Source organism: Protopterus annectens, chromosome 11.part0, assembly GCF_019279795.1.
Source record: "Protopterus annectens isolate FY-2018-M chromosome 11.part0, PAN1.0, whole genome shotgun sequence".
Classification (NCBI taxonomy): Eukaryota; Metazoa; Chordata; order Ceratodontiformes; family Protopteridae; genus Protopterus; species Protopterus annectens.
Genome location: NC_056745.1, coordinates 377286022 through 377304731, shown reverse-complemented (window position 1 = coordinate 377304731; position 18710 = coordinate 377286022). Strand labels below are relative to the sequence as shown.

The 18710-nt window shown below is 42.3% G+C and overlaps 1 protein-coding gene across 1 annotated transcript in view; it reads left to right on the top strand.

Annotated features, from left to right (window-relative positions):
• The window catches only part of TMTC3 (transmembrane O-mannosyltransferase targeting cadherins 3), a gene marked incomplete in the record, with an annotated part of 998858 nt that overhangs the window by 236653 nt on the left and 743495 nt on the right, over positions 1-18710 (top strand).

The window sequence follows — 18710 nt, the reverse complement described above, 5'->3', positions numbered from 1 at the left end:
TTCTAGCTACCTGTTTGTAGTAACATTGTGGGATTCTTTTTTACTCTCTTCACATTAGGAAAACTGGCATTATTCATCTTTTGGCAGGAGATGTGCCTGGTCGATCTGAGTTGAGAAAATCACAAAAGGGCTCAAAATTGTAGTCTTTATTGGCCAGAGGGTTCAGTTTGTCATTTTTTTTTTTTTTGCTGGTGTAAATTTGGCATGTTTGTGCAGAGCTTCTCAGCGCACAGTGGTGGTTAGCAGTGCCCTGTATAGAAACAAACAGCTAGAAAGCAATTATCTGAAGTTTTTAATCTTCTTCCTATTCATCACTGATGGGTTTCGTTCTGAGCCCTCGGAACAGAGTCGGCCTTATACCAAAGCTTGCATGCACCAAAAACTCTCGAGCTAAGCTGCTACCCACAATGCTCTTTACTCAGTTACCTCAGATCTCGTTTGCCGCACAACCATATAGCAGCGTTTCACTGAGCTCTCCAGCTAAATGATTTATCTTATACATTTACAAGTTTTTGTAAATGTTTTTTCTTACTTATTGCTTGTTCTTTGATATCTTTATATACTCAGCTCTACCCACAGGTATCCCTTTCGTACCATTGTTGGTATTTTGGACTTTTTACCCTTGTGGTATCTTATTACCATTGTTGGTATTTTCTCTCTCTCTACTTCTTTTTCCTCCACTTTCCTCACTCTTTTCCTTTTGTGTGAGTGCGTGTACTTTTATGTCTGAGAAGGAGGGAACTACGGGATTTAAACATTGCTCTTCTTGTAGTGGTAAACTTCTGAATAGCGACCTTCATGAAGAGTGTGTGCACTGTTTGGGGTTCCACATTTATCGGTGAAACCCCCCGAGTGATATGTGTGCTAACTTCAGTCAGCTGGTGACAGTGGTAAAAGCCATAAGTACAAGGCTCAAAAATCTTCCTCCAAGCACCGTACTGCCTCCTCTGTTCCAACTATATCGGTTCCAAGCTCTGCTCCAGTGAAGCTTACCGAGGTCGCCTCGTTGGCGCCTACCCTGGCACAGACAGCTATGACGCCATCTACTACCTCGGTTCCGATCAGTTTGTCTGTTTCTGGCTCAAAACTGACGTCGCCCACCTCCGCTTTGATGTTGGTTCCGGCAACAACTTCGGAGCCATTTTTGACATCCATCCCTGTTGTGACTTCAGCTCCGAGCCCATTCTCGGCTCCATCCATACCGTTGTTGCCGGTTTCTAAGTTGGAATCATCAGTGCCGTTCTGTGATGCACTACGGACCCGATATACGTAGTCTGTGGACCTGTTTGCTGGACAAGCCTGCAGCCCCTTTTTGGACCTGCCTGATTCCCCCTCGGGGGCATCGTTAAGATCCGCCAAGAGCCTTTCAGAATTGGATGTGGTGCACCTTTTTGACTAGCTGCTGACCGTCAGGGGAATTTCAAATTTGCCTAGACCCTATCCCACTCCAGGTTTTGGGTTTATTACTCCAACGACCCCTACATACTCTCCTCCCTTGGATCCCTTGGTTCCAAGGCTCATTTATCCAACTTGTACCCCCTTCTTCAATGCCAACAACAGTGTCTGAGGCTCCGAGGCCCCTTTGGGTGTCTGTTCAGTTGGAACCCACCCTCCCTCAATCTCATGCTGGGGGGGGGGGTGGAACCTCTGGCTCCGGTGTTTGTTTCGACTGTGTTGTCAGTCCCGGCCTCAGATCTGAGGGTGACTACCGCTCCAAGTTTGCTTGAGGCTCCGTCCCCAGGGGTGGACCGTGTGGAGTGGGGTGTGACCCCGGTTCCAATTTTGTCTTCTTCGGTTCCAGGCTCCCTCTCCTCTTGAGGCGGGCCTGCTTTCCGAGTGATGGAGAGGGTGCTTGCTTCTAGCAATCCTGTGTCGGTCATTCCCCCACATCCTTATGATCCACAGCTGTCAAAGGCCACTCCCCCAGGAGTCAGGGAGTACAAGGCCCAGGAAACCCCTGTCCAGGGTATTTCCCTTTCTGAGTCTCCTTTGGATGCTCCCACCAAAGAAACCTCTCAGAAACGGGCATGTAAGAGGAAGGATTCCCTAGAGGAGTCCCTCACAGAAGATATGGACTACGATGGGGAAGGATCCCCATGTCACCCCCTGACATCATGGAAATCTTGAAACAGAGGGGTGACTGAAAGCTATCCAATCCTTCCTCAGAGGAATTCGTATTCCTGCAGGCCTTTTGCTCTCGGCCCTCTACTTCTTGGGTGACCCCCCCCCCCCACCGATGAGTTGGTTAAGCTCATCGTGCAGTGGGCATGGAAGAATCCGGAAACCATTGAAGCCATCCCTATGAGATCAGCTAAGGTACTCTCCCCTCCAGAGGATCAGTCCCATTGGTCTAGAGGTTTGCCAGTGGATGCTATGGTGGTGGCGGCAGCCCCAAAAAGGACCTTGCGGAAGAGAGTCCTGCTGTTCACCCACCCAGCAGAGACTCCCAGGCAGTGGACAGGTTAGGGATGTGAGTGTTTGCGTCAGCGACCTTTGCAGTTAGGTCTCTGAACTTTTTGTCACATTTTACGAGGCTCCAGAGAGATCTTATCTCTGAACTCTCTGGAACCCTCATGGGCCCAAGTATCGGATGGAGCACGAGTTAAAGTTCCTTCCCAACTTGCCACCCTAGAGTCGATATCCAATTCATCCATGAGGTTGATGTCACATGCAACCGAAGGAGTGGCTAGAGCTGCGGGTGAAGGCGTAGTCATGAGACGCCACGCCTGGATGCGCATTTGTGACCTCGCGGACTCCTTCAAGTCTTCCTTTTAAATGCCCCTATGGAACCATCAGCTCTGTTCGGTGCTAAGGTCAAGGATACATTAACCAGGTGCGAGCAAGACTGGACGACCTTGTCTGCCATTGGCCTATGCTTTTCAAACCTCAGCGTTCCTTCTCCAGGAATCAGAGGAGTGGGAAGATGTGGCACAAGAAGTCTCAAGGTCCTTTCTGTGATGAACGTGGTGAGGACTCCTCCAGAGGTAGAGTGGGTCCCAACAATGGAAGAAGCCTCTTTCGGGGCATAGGGTATCCCCAGAACCAGGGCTCCAGAGATTCCTTCTTGGGTAGACCGTATCAGCGCTCTTGAAGCACTGCCTGATTGCTTTCCTCTGGATGCAGTCGGTGTGTGTTTTTCTCTGCACCAAGCTGCCTGGCTCTCTATTACAAATGATCAGTGGGTGCAGAGAATCATTACCAGAGGCTACCATATTCCCCTAATATCTTATCCAAGACCTCCAAAATCCCTTGCCGATGTTCCACCCAGTCAAAGGGAGGAGGCAGCTTCCGAATTATGAAAGCTATGTCAAAAACGAGCCATCCAACAGGTCCCCCCAGATCAGTGTGGATCAGGGTTCTACTCAAGATTCTTTTTGGTGCCAAAGAAAACAGGGGACTGGAGGCCCATTCTGGATCTCAGCCAACTAAACATATTGGTAGTTCAGACCAAGTTCCGCATGGTCACAATTCAAACCATCCTTCCCTTTTTGCGGGAGGGTGTGTAGATGTGCTCATTAGATCTCTGGGATGCGTTTTACCATATCAAGATGGACAAGCGCTCCAGGAGACTCCTTCGCTTCTGGTTGGGAGCCAATCATTACCAATTCAGAGCCCTGCCTTTCGGTCTCTCGATGGCCCCCAGACTGTTCAGGAAATGCCTTGCAGTGGTAACAGCTTATCTGAGACTTCAAGGATTCCAGGCGTTTCCGTACCTAGACGATTGACTCCTCTCCACCCCACGAAGCGTCTACTGGTCAGGGCCCTCCTCTACACCCTGGTTCTAGCAGAGTCACTGGGCATCACCATACATTGGGAGAAATCCAACCTTCAACCCTCACAACAGTTGGAATTCATAGGGGCAATATTCAACATCCAGTCAAGCCTGATCTCACTTCCTCTTCACAGGCTTCAGAGATTAAGGGCACAGGTTCAAGTGATACTCTGTTGAAGAAAGGTGTCTGCAAGGGAAGTTCTCCAAGCCCTGGGGTCTTTGGCTACAGCCAGCCCTATTGTTCCCTTAGCCATACTACACATGAGATTACTACAATGGCTCCTTCAGGCCCAGTGGATACCCAATCTTCACCCCCTGAGCTCACAGATTCTCATCACCAACACTTGCAAAGTAGATCTCCTCTGGTGGATGAGTACAGATGAAAATCTTTGGTGTCTCCCCAGCCCAGCAGCACGGTGACCACGGATGCTTCCCTGATGGGGTGGGGGGGCCACTTCCAGGGAAAATCAGTCCAAGGAATGTGGTCCGATGTAGAGGTCAACTTGCATATCAATGTCCTGGAGTTGAGAGCAGTGCTATTGATGTTGCAAGCTTTTCATCCACTCCTTCTGTCCGGAACGATTGCTGTTCAGTCGGACAACATGTCCGTGGTCTGGTACATAAGCAGGGAGGGACCAAATCCTACCCCCTATGTCGTGAAGCCATGAGAATCTGGCAGTGGGCGATAGCTTCCAACCGCTTTCTGATTGCAACGCATATCCCTAGGAGCTCCAACGTAATTGCGGACAGGCTGACCAGATGCATTCTTCATCCTCACGAGTGGTGTCTCAACCGGAGTGTGGCGGCGGAAATTTTCAGCCATTGGGGCCAGCCATGCTGTGACCTTTTCACCTCCCCCTCAAACACAAAATACAGCAGCTACTTTGCCCTCTTCCCCCTCTCGGGGAGTCACCGAGAGACTCTTTAATTCACGACTGGCCCACGGGTCTCCTTTATGCTTATTCTTCTATTCCTCTGATCCCCCTTGTTCTAAGGAAAGCTATTTGGTTGAGAAGCAAAGTGATCCTCATTGCCCCATTCTGGCCTCGTCAGGTGTGGTTTCCCTTCCTTTGACCTCATCTATTACAACCCCCTTGGATCCTAGACACTCATCAGGACCTCATATTTCACCCACAAGGGCAGACTCCCCCAAATCTGTCCACTCTCAAGCTGACAGCTTGGTTTCTCCACTTCCGTTAGTTGCCAGGCAGGAAACCCTTTCGTCACCCGTACGTGATGTTATTTTGGTCTCTCATAAACCATCCACCTGGAAACTTTATAGGTTCATAGGTTGGTACTAGGCTATCGGCCCTAAGGCCTATGCAAGCCTAGCCATCAAAATTCCCTATAAATTTTTTCCCACAATATTTACTTCTCTGGGCCCCTGTCTAGCAGGGCGACTGACATGATCCCCGGGGTGAATTTTCTATCTCCCATCCAGTCATCAAGGTTCCTTTTGAAGAATGACAATGAGGCGCTCTGCTTGACATGTATGGGCAGGCTATTCCAGAGTATGGGGAGTCTCTGGGTCAGGAACCTATCCCTCCAGCATGTTTTGTTCATTGTGATAAGGTTTAGATCCCTGGAGTGTGTGGCTCTGAGGGATTGGGATTTCTTTAAGTGGAGCATGTCCAACAGCTCAGGGTTTGACATGGCCTTGTATGTTAACCAGAGATCGCCTCTGAGTAGACGATATGCCACAGAGTATAGCTGGACTTTTTTTTAGACTGTCAGCATATGGCATCTGCTTTAGGCCTGTAATTCTTTTAGTGAGGTATTTCTGTGGCCTTTCCAGCTGTTGCAGATGTCTTGTGAGGTACATACCAAATGGGGCATTATACTCTATAATGGGACTAATGAGGGATGAGTACAGTGGGACAATGACCTCCTTTTTTCTGGATGAAAAGCCCTTAGTGATGAGGTGTGCCACATAGAAGGATTTCCTGACTATTGTGGCGATGTGATTATCGAAAGTGAGACCACGGTCCACTTGTGTCCCTAAGTCTCTCATCACACTTTCGTTGTTTAGTGTCCTGCCTCCTATGTGGTAGTTCATGGGTACATGTTTTTTTCCAAAGGGGATAACTATACATTTCTTGGCATTAAGCTTGAGCCCATGGCTCTGGCACCAGACATCTGTTTCTGTAAGGCCCTTTTGTAGAATATCCACATCATTTGGGGATTCAGTAATGGCTCCCAGTTTGCAGTCATCTGCAAACTTTGTTAGCCAGAGTCCCTTAGTGTTGGCCTGTACTTCAGAGTAGTAGATGCCAAACAAGAGTGGTCCCAGGACTGAACCCTGAGGTACTCCACTTGTCACTTATCTGGAGCTGGATTTGGAGTCGGCTACTTTTACAGTCTGGGTTCTGTCAGTAAGCCAATTGGCAACACATCGAGTGACGTAGGGATTTATGCCCAGCTTAGTAAGTTTATCTATGATTCCAGAGTGGGGGATGGTGTCGAAGGCCTTGGCGAGGTCCAGATAGGCTGTGTGGACTGCCTTACCCTCATCCACAGCTCTGGAGACCGATTTGAAGAAGTCAATCAGATTCAGGAGACAAGATTGGCCCTTCACAAACCCAAACTGGGTGGGACCCAGTGTTTGAAGGTTGCCAATGTCTTTGTTTATAAGTTCCATGATAATACGTTCCATGCCCTTGCAGATCAGGCTTGTCAGACTGATGGGAAGGTAGTTCCCGGGATCCAAGGCGGATCCTCCCTTGTGGAGCGGGATAACTATAGCTGTGCGCCAGTCAGTGGGCATGAAGCCTGAGGTGAAGCTATGATTAAACATGACACTTAGGTGGGGTGCCAGTTCATTTTGTAGTTCATGTAGTACACAGCCTGGGATGTCATCTGGTCCCATGGATGCTGTATTCTTAGCTTTGGAGAGTACTGTTTCTACCTGTGTGGCTGTGATTATTGGAATTTGGCAATCGTTTGGTATTGAGATGGGCCCTTTAGGGGGTGAGAGGGGGGTGAAGTTGGCACTAAATCGATCTGCCAGGATATTGGCAATATCCTTTGGATCAGTATATTTAATGCCTTTCTGTTGTAGCTCAGAGCAGATCTGAGCATTGCCATTTAGATTCTTGACATAACTATAGAATGCCTTGTGGTTGTCTTTGGAATCTTTGGCAATTTTATTTTCATAACTAGCTTTTGAGGATTTTATGAGGGATCTCAGCTTCTTACTGAGGCTGGTGAGGGATTTTTTTGCATCCTGGGATTTTCCTCTTTTCTGCAACAGTTTCTTCCTTCTGTTGTATAGTTTGTTTATAGCAGGGGACCACCAGATTGGCTTCTTTTTTTTGGAGAAGAGCATCTTGGTTCTATTTGGGATGGCACGATTCATGCACGAGTGGATGTGCTTGTACAGTGCCCTAGTGTAGGATTCTGCAGTCGAACTTCCAGATCCTGTCTGTGTGGGTGTTGTGAAGTTTGTCACTTCTGACTTCAGTAGCATGAAGTTGGCTTTGGAGAAGTTTTTTAAGGAGGTTTCCGTACGGGGGTGGGGGTGGGGGGTGGGATGTGGATGTCAAGGGTGATTTGCTTATGGTCAGACCTGACTAATGAGGGTGTGACCACTGGTGTGGAGCATCTATCTCCTATGTTGGTAATGACCAGGTCTAGGATATTGGAGCCCCTGGCGGGACAATGGATCCAGGGCGTTGGAATTTATGAATTCCAAGAACCATTGGGAAAAGGAGTTGGCACCCGAGTAGTTTTCCCAATTAATGGTAGGGTAGTTGAAATCACCCAGTATTGGGGTGTTTGGTTGTATCTTAATATTTTCTAGTATGTTTAGGAAGGTGTAGTGAGAATCTTGGGGTATGGTGGGGGATCTGTAACGAGCTACAATTTGGATTGCAGTCTTACCTAGTGTTAGTTGCACCTGGAGAATTTCAGATGCATTGTGTTGGGCAACTAGCCTGGAGGTGTGAATATCCTTGGTGAATATGGACACTCCTCCACCTTTAGTGTTTCGGTCTTGGTTTTGTGGCCGAAAAGTGTTGTAAGAATTGTAGCATGGTATTGCAGGGGTGCTCTCTGGAGCCTTGAACCAGGTCTCAGTCACTGCACAGATATTGATGTTCTCCATTTTCAGGAGTGCCTCGAGAGAGTGCATTTTGAGGTTTAGACTTCTAGCATTGAGTAGCATTACCTTCAGATTTTGCATGCTTGTATCTGTTACGGTGGTGGTAAAAATGGAAAAGATTCTCTATTTGGTCACATAATCAGAAGCTAGACCTGTTCTCAGTCCCCGTAGCCACTATTCTTCATTATCTGGCTGAACTGTTCGACAATGGGCCCTCAGCTTCCACCATTTGAGTCCATCTAGCAGCCGTTTCCAAATTCCATAACTGGTCAGATGGAGTCCCGCTTATTTCCTCTCCCCTTTGCAAGACTTTCCTCAAGGGTATTTTCCACAATAGGCCTCCCATCAGGCAGCCGGTGGAGGCATGGAGTCTGTCCTGGGTTCTACAGTCTCTTTCTCTGCCCCCTTTTGAGCCCGCTGCAACATGTGATCTAAAATTCCTGTCATGGAAATCCTTATTTCTGGTGGCTATAATCTCAGCCAGACGAATTTTTGAATTACAAGCATTATGTATCAAGAGCCCTTACCTGATCTTTCATAGGGACAGAGTATCACTTCGTACTAACCCATCCTTTCTCCCCAAAGTGGTTTCTGACTTTCCGATTAACCAGTCCATTGAGCTCCCTGTGTTATTCCCAAATTACTCTAACAAGGGAGAATACTGCCTACATTCCTTGGATGTTCATAGACAATTACGTTTCTATCAGGACAGAACTAAATCCTTTCACAAGTTGGACCAGATTTTCATATCCTTTACAGGTCCTAGAATGGGAGGCGCAGTATCGAAAGTTACTTTGTCTAAATTGCTCAGGGATTGCATTGCCTTCACATATTCACTTACGGGAGGGATCTAAGCCAGGCCAAATCAAAGCTCACTCAACTAGGGCTATTGCAGCATCTGTTGCCTTCCACTCTAGGGCCTCCATGGATGACATTTGTGCAGCTGCCATTTGGGCTAATCCCCACACCTTTATCAAGAATTACAAATTGGATCTGATCTCCAGGGGAAGAGCAGCCTTTGGTTCAATGGTTCTCAGGAATGTTCTTCCATAAGGGCCACCCAGGTTCTCCAAGTAGCTGGGGACTCTGTCCCATCAGTGATGAATAGGAAGAAAATTAACAACTTCAGATAAAGTTATGTCTTGCCATAATGATCCATCTTAGTTGTTGATTTTCTTCCGGTCATCACACCCTCCCACCGATCCCTTCCAAAGGTTCCTGGAGGATCTTCTGGATCTTTGTGGTGTCTTAGGGTTTCTGTGCAGAGATGGCCTCTGACTTATTTCTTCTTTTATATGTTGCATGCAAACTCGATCTGAGGTAACTGAGTAAAGGGCATTGTGGGTAGCAGCTTAGAGAGTTTTTGGTGCACGCTAGCTTGGTATAAGGCCGACTCTGTTCCGAGGGTTCAGAACCGAACCCATCAGTGATGACTGGAAGAAGGTATATACCCAATAATACCAGGAGACCTATCTGCTCCTAATCGCACTATCCACCTGGTTTCAGCACATTCAGTTTCATTTAACAAATTGCCCCCCCTGGTGTTTGGAATCACAACCTGTATCACCATAAATAAAAATGAATGCGTAGGGTTATCCTTCGCATGTAATGCCAAAGCATTACGCTCATTACCAAGTCTAATATCTGATAAATGTTTGTAAATTCTGGTCTTAAACATATTATTGGTTTTCCCCACATAGTAAGTTTCACATCCTTGACATACAGCTATATATACCAAATTCTTATCAGCATATCCTTCAAAACATATTGTTTATTTGTCCTGGGATGTACAAATATTTGAGATTACAATATGAAGTGACAAGCCTTACATTGATAACATGGGAAGGTACCTTTACTATTAATCTTAATATTTCTCTTATTACTAGGTTCCTTACATAATATATCCTTTAGATTCTTATTCCTCCTAAAAATAAATTTCGGAGCATTCCCTATTTGTGTCTTAAGCTCTGGGTCAGTATACAGTATTTGCCAGTGTCGTTTAATGATATCACAAATGTTACCCATGTCACTGCTATAAGTGAGGACCATTTTAATGCCCTCACTATCATTTCCCTTGGTAAATGTTTTATTTTTATTATTTTTCTTTACCCCTTCATGCATCCTTCTATTCATCCATGGTTTAGCTGTATTCTTCCTCTTCATTTTACTGTGATCTATTAGGGAGCTAGTCCTATCCGATTTATACCCTCTACCTATTAGATTCCGTTGGAAGCATTCCACTTCCTCATTAAATTTGTTATCACTGCATATCCTGGAAATCCTACACACTTGACCTTATACTATGTTGTCAAAAGTGTGTCGTGGATGCATACTACTATAATGAAGTCAATTGTTACGCCAACATTCTTTCTTGAACAGTGACGTGGTAACTTTCCCCATCACATCCCTTTCTATTCTAACATCTAAAAAATCTATATTACTGGTGGAATAATGAATGGTAAATCTAAAGAATGCAGAACTATCTTCTAAATATTGAACAAACATTTCTAACTGTTGTACATCTCCATCCCATATGAAAAAAACGTCATCTACAAAACGTACATAAAATTGCAAATATTGTGTCCATGCATGTGTAGAATTAAATATAACCTGATCTTCCCAATGCACCAATACCAAGTTGGCATACGAATTGGCACAGGGTGTACCCATGGCAACACCCTGTTTCTGTCTATAATACATGCCCTGACATACAAATATGTTGTTTTCCAAAACTACTTGCAGTCATTTACACACACATTGAACCTCATCATCATTAAACTGTGTTTTACAGCATAATAATTGTTCTATTGCTTGAACTCCATAGACATTGTCAATAACAGTAAATAAATTATTAACATCCAATGTCACAAACATTGACCTTGTCTCATTACTTGTTAATAAATATTCTGAAACAGAACCCAAAAAATGTGCTGTGTCCCTTAAAATCCTTGGAACATCCTCCACTATAGGTCTCGGTGTGGTCTCCAACCAGATGGATATGTGCTCTGTGACCCAACCCCTACCTGACACAATAGGTCTCAGGGGTGAGTCTTTAGCATCCTTATGAATCTTAGGGAGGGCTTTAAACATCGGTGTAACAGGATTTTGTATAAATAAAAAATCTCTTAGGTCATCATTAATAAAACCTGCTGAATGCATATTCCTAATTGAACTGTGTACTTTGCCTATGTGGTTATTAACCATGATGGGATTCATCCTAATAAAAGTATGCACGTCACTAAGCATCACATTTAATTTGGAGCAATACATTGATTTGTTCATTATAACATTTGCCCCCCCTTAACTGCTTGTTTCACAATAATATTTTAATTCCGTGTTAATTCTTGTAACGCTTCTTTATGTTCAAGGGTTAAGTTATGAAACTTTTTCTTCCTAAAATTATTAAAATATTCTTCAAATTCTTGTTCACACATTCTAATGAAAACATTTAATGCTGGATTAAAAATTGGCATAAAAGTGCTAGGATGTTTAAGTTTTAAAACATTGCTTACATTTTCATTTGCATTACTAATAACATTTCTAGTGTCCTGATACATCTGTTGTAACATCACATTTCTTGCGAAACTTAAAATATCTAAAATCACCTGACTGTGCTCTGCTAGAGCCTCCGGTATAAAAGTCAGTCCCTTGTTAAGTACTTCCAATGTTGTATCATCCAGAATAATATCTGAAATATTAACAACAATATCACCATTGTCACTGACCCCCCCCCTAGTCATTCTGATACCTTTCGTCTCTTGTGTTAGTTTGTCTGCGACGTACTCCATCTGCGCACGTTCTTCTTGCGCACTGGTGCTGGCAGCATTGGAAAAGTTCTGCTGTAAATGTTGGAAACATTCTTTTGGTCTGGCTCCCTGCTTTAGTCCAACATTGCTGGAATCTTTGTTAACAGAATGTCCTTGTCGTATTTCCTCCGTGTTGCAAGGCATACACGCTGTGGTTGTTGTATGCGAGGGATTGACCGTGGAACCAGGAAGTGGAGGGCACGTTCTCTGTTTACTATTGGCGGTGTTCTCTTTACGTGCTAATCTCTCCTCCATTTGTTGGTTTGGGGCTGGCTCCCTATTGGTGGTGCCCATATGCCTCTCAATAGTGTCCGCTCTACCCCTAGGCCAACTGAATATATTGTTCAGGGAGAAATCCTTGAGGTCTCGCTCTAATTTTTTGGTCTTAATTTGTTGTAATTTGCTGTCATACACTGACGCTGAATAAAAAATATTATTTAATCTCTCCACCTGGTGCTCCTCTGAAAAGCGATTCTCCATATCCTTTTGTAACTCTTGAATGTCTCTAACAAGTTGTTGTTCAATAGGACTGAAGTGTTCTAGCACTAAAGCAGGGAGCCAGACCAAAGAATGTTTCCAACATTTACAGCAGAACTTTTCCAATGTGATGTTACAACAGATGCATCAGGACACTAGAAATGTTATTAGTAATGCAAATGAAAATGTAAGGAATGTTTTAAAACTTAAACATCCTAGCACTTTTATGTCAATTTTTAATCCAGCATTAAATGTTTTCATTAGAATGTGTGAACAAGAATTTGAAGAATATTTTAATAATTTTAGGAAGAAAAAGTTTCATAACTTAACCCTTGAACAGAAAGAAGCGTTACAAGAATTAACACGGAATGAAAATATTATTGTGAAACAAGCAGATGGGGGGGGGGGGCAATTGTTATAATGAACAAATCAATGTATTGCTCCAAATTAAATGTGATGCTTAGTGACGTGCATACTTTTATTAGGATGAATCCCATCATGGTTAATAACCACATAGGCAAAGTACACAATTCAATTAGGAATATGCATTCAGCAGGTTTTATTAATGAGGACCTAAGAGATTTTTTATTTATACAAAGTCCTGTTATACTGATGTTTAAAGCCCTCCCTAAGATTCATAAGGATGCTAAAGACCCACCCCTGAGACCTATTGTGTCAGGTAGGGGTTGGGTCACAGAGCACATATCCATCTGCTTGGAGACCACACTGAGACCTATAGTGGAGGATGTTCCAAGGATTTTAAGGGGCACAGCACATTTTTTGGGTTCTGTTTCAGAATATTTATTAACAAGTAATGAGACAAGGTCAATGTTTGTGACATTGGATGTTAATAATTTATTTACTGTTATTGACAATGTCTATGGAGTTCAAGCAATAGAACAATTATTATGCTGTAAAACAGTTTAATGATGATGAGGTTCAATGTGTGTGTAAATGATTGCAAGTAGTTTTGGAAAACAACGTATTTGTATGTCAGGGCATGTATTATAGACAGAAACAGGGTGTTGCCATGGGTACACACTGTGCCAATTCGTACGCCAACTTGGTATTGGCGCATTGGGAAGATCAGGTTATATTTAATTCTACACATGCATGGACACAATATTTGTGATTTTATGTAAGTTTTGTAGATGACGTTTTTTTCAAATGGGATGGAGATGTACAACAGTTAGAAATGTTTGTTCAATATTTAGAAGATAGTTCTGCATTCTTTAGATTTACCATTCATTATTTCACCAGTAATATAGATTTTTTAGATGTTAGAATAGAAAGGGATGTGATGGGGAAAGTTACCACGTCACTGTTCAAGAAAGAATGTTGGCGTAACAATTGACTTCATTATAGTAGTATGCATCCAAGACACACTTTTGACAACATAGTTAAAGGTCAAGTGTGTAGGATTTCCAGGATATGCAGTGATGATAACAAATTTATTGAGGAAGTGAAATGCTTCCAACGGAATCTAATAGGTAGAGGGTATAAATCTGATAGGACTAGCTCCCTAATAGATCACAGTAAAATGAAGAGGAAGAATACAGCTAAACCATGGATGAATAGAAGGATGCATGAAGGGGTAAAGAAAAATAATAAAAATAAAACATTTACCAAGGGAAATGATAGTGAGGGCATTAAAATGGTCCTCACTTATTAGCAGTGACGTGGGTAACATTTGTGATGTCATTAAACGACACTGGCAAGTACTGTATACTGACCTAGAGCTTAAGACACAAATAGGGAATGCTCCGAAATTTATTTTTAGGAGGAATAAGAATCTAAAGGATATATTATGTAAGGAACCTAGTAATAAGAGAACTATTAAGATTAATAGTAAAGGTACCTTCCCATGTTATCAATGTAAGGCTTGTCGCTTCATATTGCAATCTCAAATATTTGTACATCCCAGGACAAATAAACAATATGTTTTTGAAGGATATGCTGATTGTAAAACTAAGAATTTGGTATATATAGCTGTATGTCAAGGATGTGAAACTTACTATGTGGGGAAAACCAATAATATGTTTAAGACCAGAATTTACAAACATTTATCAGATATTAGACTTGGTAATAAGCGTAATGCTTTGGCATTACATGTGAAGGATAACCCTACACATTCATTTTTATTTATGGTGATACAGGTTGTGATTCCAAACACCAGGTGGGGGCAATTTGGTAAATGAAACTGAATGTGCTGAAACCAGGTGAATAGTGCGATTAGGAGCAGATAGGTCTCCTGGTATTAATGGGTATATACCTTTAAAACCCATCCTAAAGAAAAGGAGGGCTTTTTATTGAAATGTGATAGGCTGATATTTATTTTAAATATGTGAGGTTTTATACCGTGTGTTATCTGATGAAGGGCATATGGCCTGAAAGCGCTCATCTGTGGAAATAAAGTTTTATGGTATTTTTATCGACGTGGTTGTCCTCTGTTTGCTTGTTTTTGGATATTCGTGGATTTGCTACGTACAGAGGACTTTGGTGCAAGATAGTGTTTTTTCTTAGTTTATGACTGGAAGAAGATCAACAACTCTGATGGAACGATATGGTAAGACATAACTTCTTTTTTTGTATAAAACTGCCAATAAAACTTTACCTCGTCAAGCAGCAAGTATTAAACAGATACTTGAGCACCGGCAGGCTTAGAGCAGCTAGTTCATATGGCAAGTGACAATACCATTAAATTTAGTAGAATTTAGTATTCTATAGCCATTAAGGTCAGTAGAAGTTAATAGTCTTCGGAAACCTCCCAGTTAAAGGATTGGACAACATGGATATGCAATTTCTTAACTTCTCTGCAGTCAATTTGGGTGGATATGGTTATCTTGACTAGCAATTGTCTGACAAACAAGCACATATTAGGTTGTCCAAACCATGTACACAACAACCACAAATTACACGTACATAGACAAAACATATGCTGAAGCACTTAAATGCAATATTCCTAAACAGTAAAGATCTCCTAGACTACCCATTGGCAAAACGTATCCTCTACAAACCCAAAAGCACTCCACAAAAATAACACCCAACACCACACATACAGCCACACTCAGTGAAACCTCAAAAGCAAAGTCCATAAGGCAAGCAAACCTACTTCCCAGGACTGTTGTCATAGGGGACTCCATTGAAAGACATACTGATTCTCTAACCAGGCTGAACAAGAAGAAGAAGAAAATATTAAACAGCAAAGATGTGGTGAAAGTGCCCAAAACTTAACTTTTAATCCAAAATTAGGCACCGGAGGCCAGCAGTTCCAACACATAAGTAATTTAATGTCAAACACAGCAAAAGGAACACACATCCACAAATAACATAAGCGCTGATAAAAATACTTCCCATTACATTTTAGTCTCATAGAACTTCATCAGATGGGCAAAAACGTCATAGTTACCTAGTTAAATAAATTTTCCTGTTTGAATAGACCAATGAAATCAGTGATTCAGTTAGTTACCAAGATACAGAAAGAGTGGATTCAAAACTGCATGTAACAGTCTTACTAGTCTAGCACCATCTGGTGGACAAAAAGTAAAACACATGAAAATGTGTATAAAATTAAGAATTCACTTAAATAAATAAACCAGGATAAAATAACACGAATATACATAACAAAATGTAAAAATATTACAATTTTGCAGACCTGAGCTTGAGTATAGGTTTTAAAGACACCATATCATTAAGTCCTGAATTGTTGCAAGCATCCAGGACTAATTGTCAATATAGTTCCCTGTATTCGAGTCTGGTCTCCCATGGCCCACCCCTAGGGTCTATAGGGACCACCTCTATCACGAAAAATTGATACTCAGCTTTTGGACATGCCTGAAGATGTTTGTACAGGGCGTTATCATTTTTCTTCCTTAAATCATAAAGGTGTTCATACATTTTTTGTTTTAACCTCCTTTCCATCTTACCCACATACGTCACATGCCCCACACAAAACAATATATACCACACCTGTAGTATTACAATTTGCATACCCTCTAGTAGTTATATACTTGTTTCTACATTTTAAATATAACATATCCCCAGTCCGTATGTACTTACATTGGGTGCAATTTCCACATTAATGTGCAACTTTTTTGTTACTAATGAGAGTTCCGAAATTGTTATAATGGGAACCACCTTCCAAAATATTTCTGATATTTTGTCCTTTTTTGTACACACATTTAAGTGGCTTGTGAAATATACAATTCAAATCTGATAAGGCTGCAAAATTTTTCCACTCCTTTTCTATAACTTGTTTGACCAAATTTGTTTCACCATCATATGTGATAGTCAAAGCAGATTGGTAAGACACCCCTTCTATCCTCGTACCTAGCCTTGCATAATCAGAGGGGTGATTTTTACCCAAAATAGGAGAAAACCTAGACTCTCTACCATCAGTAACTTCTGTTAATACATCATTCAAAAGTGTTAGAGGGTACCCCCTGGCTTTGAACATTTCTACTGTTAAATCACATTCTCTTTTAAAATCCTGGTCATCAGATGCCATTTAGCCCGGACCAGTTGACCTTTTATTACCTCAGGTCTGCAAAATTGTGATATTTTTACATTTTATGTATATTCATGTTATTTTATCCTGGTTTATTTAAGTACCTTTATCTGCACTTTTTTTTCAAAAAAATACAGTATTTAAATTGATTTTAACTGTGTGTTGCAGGAATATTAACTGAACTGGAAGTTTTGACACTGCTCTTCAGTTAGTCCCACCCACCCTCCCTGTTTTTGTTTTGGTTTTGGTTTTGGTGTTAATCTTAGTGGCCTTGAAACTGCCCGCCCCTCTTGTAAATTTGTGTTTGGATACTCCTTCTGGGCCCATCTCATTTGCTCACTCAACTGAGTGCAGTGAGATCGTATTCTGATTTCAGGCACTCCTACTGTGTACAAAGAGAGCATCTGGGAAACAGAAAAAAAAAAAGAAAATTAAGCTTGTTTCCTGCCTTTCCTGTTAAGCGGTATAGACTATTTGTAGGCTTCTGAGCCCCCAAGCCCTTCTGTGTTGGAGGGAAGCCTTCTAGCTTATTTTTTTTTCTTCTTATAACTAGCCAGTTTTCTAGTTTCAGCACTCAAATCTGTTTCTTTGATCTCAGCACTTGTTCAGGAAAAAAAATGTCATCTGCTTTTACTGTACTTGTGTTTCTACCTACTTTATTTTACTTTTGCATCATCTTAAAAGTACTCAATTGTATTTATTACTGCTTGGTGTAACTCATTCTAAGCCTTTTGGTTTAAACACACTGGCTTCGGACCAGTTGTTTTGCACTGCGAGGGTTTGTGGTCTACACTGTAGTGGCAGAACAGGTAGCTTACATCCTTCTAGGTTGGGAACTGCTGATTGAGGGCTCAGTGTCTGTTATTCTAAAAGTGTATTAATTCTGGTTTACAGTTATTTTACATTAAGAGGGTTCGTGGTCTGCACTCTTGTGGGAGGAGAGGCTGGACTCTGCCCTTCTGAGCTGGGAATTTCTGGTTAAAGGCTTATAGTGCATGCATATCTGAACTGCTTCTTACTGAAGTTGGTGCGCCTTGTTTGCTGTGGCATAGACTGGATTCGGGCCTGCTGGATCTAGCTTTGTTTGTGTAACTTGAGCACTAATCCAGGCATTCTCTAAAGTATTCAATTGTATTTATTACTGCTTGGTAGTAACTTGATTAAAGTGCAGCTATCATTCTAAGTTTTTTGGATTAAGCACTTGGGCTTTAGACCAATTGTTTTACATTAGGAAGGTTTGTGGCATGCACTGTGGTGGCAGGACAGGTAGCTTTCATCCTTCTAAGTTGGGAACTGCTGATTGAGAGCCCAGTGTCTGTTATTCTTAAAGTGTATTAGTTCTGGTTTAGGCACTTGGGCTTCAGGCCAGTTATTTTACATTAAGAAGGTTCGTGGTCTGCACTCTTGTGGGAGAAGAGGCTGGACTCTGCCCTTCTGAGCTGGGAATTTCTGGTTAAAAGTTTATAGTGCCTGAATATTTGAACTGTATCTTACTGAAATTGGTACACCTTGTTTGCTGTAGCATAGACTAGATCCAGGCCTGCTGAATCTAGCTTTGTTTATATGCTTGTTGTTTGTTTGCTTGTTATTTCCCTGGAACGCTAATTCCACCTAATACGCAGCTTCTCAGCGCTTCTGTGGATCACTAGTGATATCTGCATTGCTTACTGTACTTATTTCCTTGTTTCACTTGAAAGAAAGTTACTGTTTGTCGTTTTTGCATTTAAGTTACCTGTAACACATTGCACTTAAGTTACCTGGCACTTGCGCGCTAAAGCAATTATATAAGTCAGCACTAAAAATTAAAAGCACTACACCCTCACTCCCCAATGGCCCTCGTTTTCAATTATTAAGGAATTCCCGATATTATTCTAGCATGTCCAAAGGTCAGTTGTCAGTCTCCTCTCCGGTCCAGCTGGTGAATCTGGGAATCTTGAGGCAATGTTACAACTGCCTCATGTACACAGACAACCCTCTCCTCCTCCCAACAAATTCCAACACATGTGAGAGATGCAACCATATAGCCAAACTGGAGGCTAAGCTCTCTCA